The sequence below is a fragment of the Dipodomys ordii genome, unplaced genomic scaffold, assembly GCF_000151885.1.
Source record: "Dipodomys ordii isolate 6190 unplaced genomic scaffold, Dord_2.0 Scaffold43, whole genome shotgun sequence".
NCBI classification, from domain to species: domain Eukaryota; kingdom Metazoa; phylum Chordata; class Mammalia; order Rodentia; family Heteromyidae; genus Dipodomys; species Dipodomys ordii.
This window is the reverse complement of record NW_012267259.1, coordinates 8,943,678-8,951,152: the sequence shown is the minus strand read 5'-3', so window position 1 is coordinate 8,951,152 and position 7,475 is coordinate 8,943,678.

Here is a 7,475-nt window from a genome sequence, read left to right as displayed (position 1 = left end):
GATGCGTCTCATTCCTGCATCAAAACATATCCCTCTGAGAATTGACTACTCATTACCTGACTTATGAAATGGTAACTTCTCTGTATAACAACCTTAATAATAACATACCCTTCCTACATAGCCTTGAGCCCTTAATCTTCTGTGTATCAAGAGAACCTAACTCCCTCCCCCCAAACACCACCCCCACCCCGGCCACACTTGCAAAGAATTGCATTTAAAGGAAGTGGTAGCCACAAGGATGACTTTACATTAGTTTTGCTTCATTTTGTTTTGCTTTGTTTGAGACAGAACCTAATTATGCACCCTAGGACAAACTTGAATCTCAATCTTTCTGCCTCAAACACCCTGGTGCTGGAATTACAGGTATGTGTTACAACCCCCAGCAAAAGCACCACAAGAAAACCTCCAATGAGGCTCTCCTGATACTGCTGCTTCATCATAGCTGTACTTTCCTTAGCAGCCAACTGTTCAGTCTTCTCCCATCTTCCCAGCTTACCCGTGGAAGTCTCTCCCCCAGAAAAGGCCCTTGGTGCCTGTCTGTGGAAGGCTGAAGCTATTTGTATTATTAACCACAAGGAAATTACTACTGATAGTTCCTAAGAAAGCAGAACTGACAAGTGAAGTTCCTGGACCAGAAGAAAATGGATGCAGTAGTTCACTTCATAGTTTTTTATTAAGTGAACTACTGCATCCTAATTTTGATGTTGTACAAATATTGAGTGCAAGATTTGAGTGAATTTTTATTCACACTCACTCAATGAATGCCTTCATGGAATACCTACCCTCAGCTGTAAACACACAGACTGCTAGCCCAGAGCAGGAAGCAGGCAGGCTAGGAGCAGCAGGTGAGGGTCAGGCTATTGCCTGTCATACTGGTAGAAGCAGGTCAGCTTGAGGACAGAGAATGGCCCTGAGTGGGCAAATCACAGTGGCAGGACATGTGCCAGAGACAGACTATCTTCCATAATGCCTTGAAGTTGAGGTTGACTATCTGTGAAGAAGCTTCATGTCCCCATGACATGAGACATGAGACACTTTCTCATCTGGCTCTAGCCTTACCTGATTTCTGTCACTAAACTACATCCTAATCCAGGCAAGGATCCCAGCTTCCTCCCACCTGTGGTACCCTCCCCTGTGAAGCCATCTCACCCATAGGTTCAAATTGAGTTCGGAGGTCAGAGGACAGGACAAAAGAGAAGAGCATCCTAGTGCCTTGCTATTTTGACCATCCGCAAACCATCTGAGAGCTTTCTAGAAAGCAGGAAACATAAGACAATATCCTAGACTTGTGAATCATACTCTGCCCTTAACATTGCCAGTGTATGCCTGTACACACTGATGTTTTGAGAAGTATTGATTTAGGAGCATTTAAAGGTTTTGGAAGCAAAGTACTAATCTCCCTATCTGCTACAGACTAAATGTCTCTGTCCCTCCAAATTCCTATTTTGAAACCAAATCCCCAAATGGATGCTGTCAATGGGTGGAATCTTTGGAGTAGAGCCCTCAGAAATGAACTACTGCCCTTATAAAAGAGACTCCCTAGCCCTGCCGCCAGGTGGGAACACAGTGAAAGGATGATTGTTTACAGAGTAGAAACATAGTTCCTATCAAATCTTCCAGCATCTTGATAGCCTGATTGAGCTATACGTAGCTCAAGTGACGGAGTACCAGCCTTGAGCAGAAAAACCAAAGCAAGAGCAGAAGGCTCTGAGTTCAAATTCCAGTGCCAATTGATTCCATGAGCAAAAAACATGTGGTGGAAAAAAAAATCAAGTATGTAGGAAAATCGTCAGCCTCCTCTAGCTGTTCTATCCATTTCTAGCCTTTCCCCTCTCTCTCTGTTACTCTCCACCTGGCAAAATCTGGACCCAGCATGAGATAAGGAAGGGGTACAGCAACTCCCAGCAAAACAGAAGCTCTAGGTTAAGTCTGGTGAGATTTGTTCCTGACAGTACTGGCCTGGCTTGCTCACTTAGAGCCAGGAAAAATTACAGATTGTCTGGACTCCACTCCCAGACAATTTGTTACCTGTCTCTTTATCTTCGGCTATTTGGTTTTCAAATTTCCTCTTAAACCCCCTTAATCTCCATTTTACATCTTTACCTGACACAGCCCTGATATGATTTCTCATTTTGTACATTCACATTAGTTGCCTAAATGATGAAAATGTGTTTTGATTTTTTATATGACAAATTTGGTCAAAAATGTAAACTAACATGTATATCCATAAAGAACTTTAATGCACGCAAGTGGGGTTTGAGTGCACATGCACACACACATCCCTGACTCTCTATAAAATGCGTTCACAAATCTCACCTCATAGAATACTTATATCACCCTTAATGTGTGGAAAAAAGACCAGGTGGCAGGAGCATTGCACCCCAAGTTGCACAGGACTCCACCACAGTAGTCTTTGTGGGAGGTGGAGGCTTCTACCACTGTGAAAGCTGAAATTGTGATTGTCTTCCCGAAGTCAAGACGCAAGCCTGCAGCCTCAGCTCAGTGGATTCCATGTAACCCATCTGGAAGCTTTACAATTTTTTGATAGAATACCAAAAATCAGTCTAGAAAATTCCTTTTTTTTTTTTTTTTTGGTCAGTTTTGGGGCTTGAACTTAGGGCCTGGGCACTGTCCTTGAACTTTTTTTGCTCAAGGCTAATGCTCTACCACTTGAGCCACTTCCAGCTTTTTCTGTTTACGTGGTACTGAGGAATTGAACCCAGAGCTACATGCATGCTAGGCAAACACACTACCACTAAGCCACATTCCCAGCCCCAGAAATTGCTTTTAAATGAGAATTCGTTTCTGTTATTTTCAACTTAGATTGGATAGAGAGAGAGAGAGAGAGAGAGATAAAAAGCCATACACCTTCGATGTTTTGCATGTAACACCCAATACAGTGTTAACATTGACCCTTCACTCTCTACCTCACTGAAATCTTTCTTTCTCCACCATTGAAACCAACTTTCACCCTGGAAGATTCTAGTGAGTCCTTCTCACTTGACCTACAGGGCTTTTCCTGTGATATACATGGCTGCAAATGACTCTGAGGCTCTGTCTCCCCTGGACTTCCTTACCAGCCTCCCATTCTAGATTCTCCCTGCCATACTAGCCACTTCCTACACGTTCCTTTGTGAGGGCCTCCACTCACTTCTTCAATGTTGGTATTACCCACAGGCCTGTGTCGTTTTGTGAAGAATCATCCCAACTCACTCTTTAGTCCAATGCTTTGAAGGGTGCTCTGCTGACTGAGCCCCCCACATTGGAACATATTTGGAAAGTTAGAATGAATGGTATGTTCACCACCAGCATCCGCAACTCTTTAGAAGACTCATCACTTACTTATATGCACCTCATAAAATTTCCCACCTCTAGGATCTAGCCTAGGAAAAAGTCTAGAAGTATCTATAAACAAACATTTGTGAATCAGTAGATTCAAAAATTCATCAAAAATAAAATTTAAAACCACTTTCCGCACAAACCAGGCTAGTGCCCTTAGCCTTTTAATGAGATTAATTTGGCAGTAGCCAGCCTACCTCTTGATGGCCGGAGACCAATAGCAAGCAAATGCTTAGTAAACTACATTGTTCTACATATCAACCAAGTAGGACTTTTGCTCTTTTTTTTTAATGGTTTAAAAACAGCTTATCTTCTTAGCCATTAAATATCAGAAATATAACATTTTAACTGTAGAGATATGACGTGATCTCTTAATGTTGTTTCCGTTTGTTTCCCATGTTGATTGAAAAGGCATCTAGCCCAAGTACAGTGAATGATGTGGGACCTCAAAGCATAGCTCTGTATTGAGCAGGGACTGTAAAGTCCCACACTAAGGATGATTTGTTAGGCTTGAGAGTGAATCACCACACTCCCCTTGGGTCTTTAATCTACTCCAGCTCTGAGTGACGCTTCCCAGGGCTATCAGGTAAGTTATGAATGGCAAGCTGATTCGTTAAGACCTATTTCCTCTCTTAGGGAGAAGTCAATTTATCTGCCTTTAAATCCACTGATCTAATCAGGCAGGCTTGAAACTGATAAAGGAGGGGGGGTAGAGCGTCTACTCAGCCACAGCCTGATACACTGGATGATGCTTGAAGAATATCAGACATATCCGAGTGAATCAGAAAAATAACAAGTAATATCAAGGGAGGAAGAGACTCAGATGCTTCTACATCAATACAAAAATCAGGGGAGGAAGGCAAAATTCAACTTGAGTGTTAATAAAGGGCAGAATTCTCCCTCATAGACTCCCTAGCCATAAAAGAAATGCAAATCAAAACAACATTGAGATACCACCTCACCCCAGTTAGAATGGCTATAATCAAGAACTCTAACAACAACAGATGCTGGAGGGGATGTGGACAGAAGGGAACCTTACTTCATTGTTGGTGGGAGTGTAAACTTGTTCAACCACTCTGGAAAGCAATATGGAGGTTCCTCAAATGACTTCACATAGAGCTCCCCTATGACCCAGCAATCCCACTTTTGGGCATTTACCCAAATGTTTACAAACAAGACCACACTAAAGCTACCAGCACAACTATGTTTATTACAGCATTATTTACCATAGCTAAGATATGGAACCAACCCAGATGCCCCTCAGTAGATGAATGGATCAAGAAAATGTGGTATATATGCACAATGGAATTCTATGCCTCCATCAGAAAGAATGACACTGCCCCATTTGTTAGGAAATGGAAAAACTTGGAAAAAATTATATTAAGTGAAGTAAGCAAGGCCCAAAGAAACATAGGTCCCATGGATTCCCTTATTTGCAATATCTAGTATATGTATGAGTCAAGCGGAAAAGGTCAGATAATGTGATGTCAGGAAAATGAACCCTTAGATATGTATTTTAATGCTTTTTTCTTTCATGCATGTGTTTCTAACGCATTCATAAGATTATCTCTTTGTTGCTTTGTATGTCCCTCCCCCACAGTATAACCCCTGCTTTCACTATATTTGATGTCAGTATAAATTGTGGAGGAGATGAGGAAAAACAAGTCGTTTAAGGATACAGGTGGACCTGTTGCAACAATGAGAAGTACAAGGTTATGTCGAAAACGAGCTTTACAACGTTGGTGCGGTGGGGGGGGGGGAAGGATTGGGTGGTGGGGAGGTAGGGAAGGAGGAGGCTGCAATGCTTGGTAAGAAATGTATGCATTATCCTGCCCATGTAATTGTAACCCTCTGTAGAGTATGTTCACAAAAATAAATTAAATTAAATTAAAAAAAAAGAAATATGGCAATGAAAAGTTGTATCTTTTTTCCCAAACATACTTAAATTTTTATGGTGTGAATACAAATAAAATCATATGAAGAGACAAAGGAACACAAATATCCAACATAATGAGGAAGGAGAAAGTTGGAGGACTTAGGATCCTTGATGAAGTAGACTTTATTACAGTCAGTAACTTCTGCTCCACAGAAGACAATGTCAATAGAATGAGGAGACTCACCACAGATGGGGAAAAATATTTGCTAAAGGTAAATCTGAAAAAAGTGACTCTATTCAAAATATAGAAAGAGCTCTCTAAACTGAATAGTAAGCCGGGCACTGGTGGCTCACACCTGTGACCCTAGATACTAAGGAGGCTAGTGAGGATGTGAGCTGTGGGAATTCATTCTTTGGAAGATCACTGGGTCATTTCTCACAAGCCCAAACATACTCTTATCACAGGATCCAGCAATCCTGTCTCATTTTTTATCCAAATGAGCTGAAAAATGTGTTCCCTTATGGATGTCTACAGTAGCTTTATTAAAAAATGCCAGAACTCAGAAGCAACTCAGTGTGCAATAAATGAAGTCCAAGTTATAGACTACCTAGATGGTGGTAAAGGCAGAGCCTTACCCACAGTACGTCCAAATCTCTTTCCACCCCACCAGTACCACTCTTCCCCATGGCTCTTGACATGGAAAAAGCTTGCTGAACCCATAGAGTGAGTAGCAATGGATGGCTATCTGCCCAGAATTTCAAGATGAGACTAAACTGATCATCCAGGGCTCTGGGCCAGAAGCTACTTGCTTTGTAATATGTGGCACTCAAATAGAAACCAGATGACTACTAATAGCATGGTTAGCATCAGTTTCGGGAGTGAAATGATGGCAAGAGCGTGGCATGGATATACAGAGTGCTTCTGTTGTTTTTTCCTACCTCTGGAGATGAGAAGGAATATGTGAGCCACCAAGATTTCTAATTGCATTTACTCCCCACTAGTTTGTGCTCAGGTCTATCTGTGGTTCTCAATTCTGTCCAGATATCAGTCACCTAGGGATTTTTGAAGAGCCCAGAAACATAAGCTTCCTCTCATTTAGAGCTTCTCACACTCGACTTGTCTGGAAAGGTCAGGCTCCCTCCTTTCCACAGGTCTGAAATTCTAATAGAGGAGTTTGGTGTCTGCAATCTTGCAATCTGGATGTGGGAACATACGGCTGTGCAGGCACAGCTGAAGCTGAGTTCATGTTAACATCTGTGCAAGATTAACACATTGGTTGTGGAAGGGGAGAGAAAGGGTTCATAGAAACTCAGTTCCTAAGGGCTGGGACGGTGGCTCAGTGGCTCAGTGGTAGAGCGCTTGACTTGCATGCCTGAGGCCCTGAGTTCGATTCCTCAGCACCACATAAGCAAAAAGAAAAAAGCCGGAAGTGGCACTGTGGCTCAAGTAGTAGAGCGCTAGCCTTGAGCTGAAGAGCTGAGGGACAGCGCCCAGGCCCAGAGTTCAGGCCCCACAACTGGACCCAAAAAGAAAAAGAAAGAAAGAAGCTCAGTTCCTACCACACTAGAAACTTCATTAAACTGTCCTTAAAACCAGTGACAAACTCCATTTAACTTCATTTGCATGCTGGTATTACAGTAAGGCCACTGTAGTCTGAGCCTACACTCCTACACCAGGATGCATCCCCAAACCCCTGCATCTGTTTTTGCACACCTCATCTCCTCCCCTGTGGGACTTACTTACTTGGCAGACACCATCTACGTTGATGCTTCCAAGCTGTTGTGAAGAAAAGAGGCTGCCTAGCCAGGTTGTGTCACAAAGCTGCCAGAAGGAGGTTCTACTAATGGATGAACTGCAGCTCAGAGAGCTGTGAACCTCGTCATTCCACACACTGAAGCTATTGTTGAGACCCATAGATTAAAAAAAAAATTCAGTCCGCACTAAATGACCATCATTTCCACTTTATAAGACCCTCTCAGCTCAGAGATCAAAAAGATCTTTTTAACCCACACAACTAAAAGGCACTGGGTAGCTGGGTGTGGAGGTGGATACCTATAATCCCAGTGCTCAGGAGGTAAACACAGATTGAAAATTCAAAAGCATGGGGGGCAGGGGGAGGATGGGAAGGGCTGGGAAGGGGAAACAAAGGAGGAGGCTACAATGCTTGATAAGAAATGTACTCATTATCTTGCCCATGTAATTGTAACCCTTCTGTTCAGTATTTTCACAAAAAAAATTGGAAAAAAAATAAATAAAAAA